A 2,555-nucleotide genomic window follows, 5' to 3' on the forward strand; every position below is an offset into this window, starting at 1 on the left:
GATGTTCATATATTTTACCATGTTTTCCCTTAGTTTATTCACATCTTTTGCATTTTTTGTTAGCCATTTTCACCATTATTGTGTAGCTTTAGGACTAGTCATGCATTAGAGTTTAGTTGCATTGCATTTGCATCTTTACATGCTTAAACAGGTGATTTTGGAGCTTAAGGAGTATGGAAGCAATGCTTAGGAGAAGTGAAGCAATCATGAAGGGAAAGCAAGGGAGTTAAGGCTGAAGAACCAAGGTCCGGAGTCCAGCTCGACCAAGCACTCGACCGAGTGGGGAGATGGACTTGACTGAGTGGAGAGTGCACGAGAGAAGCCAGCTCGACCTGCCACTCGACCGAGCACCGGTCGAGTTGACCGAGCCGTTGACTACTTTGACTTTTTCCATTTTTAGGGCTTCCACTTCTCTTCCTATATAAAGCCTTGTACCTGCAGCCACCAAAGGAGTCCAGCTTTTTAGATATTCTCTAAACCTAGTTTTTACCCTTTTGGGATTTATTCCTTTTTGCACTTTTGTTTTTCCTAGATTTTGTACTTGAAAAAGACTAAATTCTTCAATATTGTTAGTTTCATAACTTTCTTAATATTGAGAATTTGAGTTTGATCCTATCATCAATATTAAAGATCTCTGTTTTATCTTTCTAATAATGCAAGTTTCAATAATTTCTGGGTTTTTGACTTGTTTAATCATGTATTGTTGTGAGTCGTTTGCTTAGGATCTTTNTCTTAGATTCATATGTCTAGAGATTAGCTCATAGCTTGCTTGAGATTTGTTGACCAAGTTAGATAGCCACAATGATCAGTTCATCCCATGATCCATCCTCAGGACCTTCTTTGTTTATTGATTTTAAAGTCTTAATCATGTTGCTTGCTTGTTGTTTGATTTGGTTTAGCATTACTCTGTTTTTATTGCATTGCTCTGTTTCTGCGTCTAGTCTAGCTCGACCACCCACTCGACCTACACTCTGTCGAGTGCTGCTCGAGTTCATCCCCAGAATTTTGTGTTTATGAATTGTGATTGTCCTGTTTCATTCCTGTTTCATTCCTATTGCATACATTTAGCTTTCAGTTCATTAATTGTCTTACATTAGTTCATTAGTAGTAGTTTCTATTTCTGTTCTTGCATCATTACTGTTATTTTCATCCTGTTTTATTTGCATTTAGTTCTTAGTTCTTGTAGTTTACTTTCTGCACTTTACATTTTCATTTTAGGATTGTTAGTGACAAACAATCTTTACACTTGGCTTGAATTAGATTCATATGCACATCTTAATTGTTCACAAACACTCATTTAGGATTGACACCTCTTATACTGCAACTGCATAAGGGGAATTGAAACACCCATCCATTCCATATCTCATCATTGCATACACATTCATCTTTCACCACCACAAAATATCTTGTTTCATCTCTCCTCCTCCTATCATCATAACTCCTCTGCCTATCCTGAGCCTCCTTCATGTTCATCTTGAGAACCCGAATCTTTTTTGAGGTCTCCTGAACAAAACTAGCACCAAACATGCTCCTCTCCCCCACCTGAGTCCAGCATAATGGTGTACGACATGGTCTTCCATACAAAGCCTCATAAGGAGCCATCTTAATACTCGCCTGATAACTGTTTGTGTAAGCAAACTCTACCAGGTTCATGTGATCTGCCAAATGGCCACCCCAATCCAACACACACATCCTCAGCAAATCCTCCATCGTCTGGATCGTCCTCTCAGACAGTCCATCTGTCTGGGGATGATAAGTTGTACTCATATGCACCTTAGTGCCCAGCTCTGCCTGAAATGCCTTCCAGAACACCAAAGTGAACTTAGAATCCCTGTCAGACACAATGCTCGCTGGCACCCTATGCAATCTGACTATCTCTCTCACATACTTTTTACCCAAGACCGCTGCTCCATCAGTCTTCTTAATGGCCAGAAAATGTGCTGACACTGGCAATCCTACCACAAAATCCATGGTGATCATATCCCACTTCCACTCAGGAATGGGTAAACTCTTCAGTAACTCGCCAGGAACCTGATGCTCAGCCTTCACTAGCTGACACACATTGCACCTCGAAACCCAACTAGCCACATCCTTCTTCATCCCGACCCAATGATAGTACCTCTTGAGATTACGGTACATCTTAGTCGCTCCTGGATGAATAGAAAACCTGCTCGCATGAGCCTCTCTCAGTATCTCCTGTCTCAACTCGTCATCCTTGGGCACATAAACCCGACCGTGCACCAAGATAGTACCATTATCTGAGACCTGATACTCCGAATCCACATCTTTAGAGGCATTCACCAGCCCCAAATCCTTCTCCTGAGCCAACCGCACCCTACTCAAAAAATCTGCTCTATCCACTGCTTCCAAACCCAACGGTTCCTGTGAAACAGCACACAAGCTCAAGGCACTGATCTCTCCTACTAGAGACTCCATCTCCTGCTCCTGAGCCGAAGCTACCATCTTCTGACTCAGAGCATCTGCAACCATGTTAGCCTTACCAGGTGATAGGCTATCTCCAAATCATAATCCGCCACAAGCTCCATCCACCGCCT

This window comes from Camelina sativa, chromosome 15, assembly GCF_000633955.1.
Source record: "Camelina sativa cultivar DH55 chromosome 15, Cs, whole genome shotgun sequence".
Taxonomy (NCBI): Eukaryota; Viridiplantae; Streptophyta; class Magnoliopsida; order Brassicales; family Brassicaceae; genus Camelina; species Camelina sativa.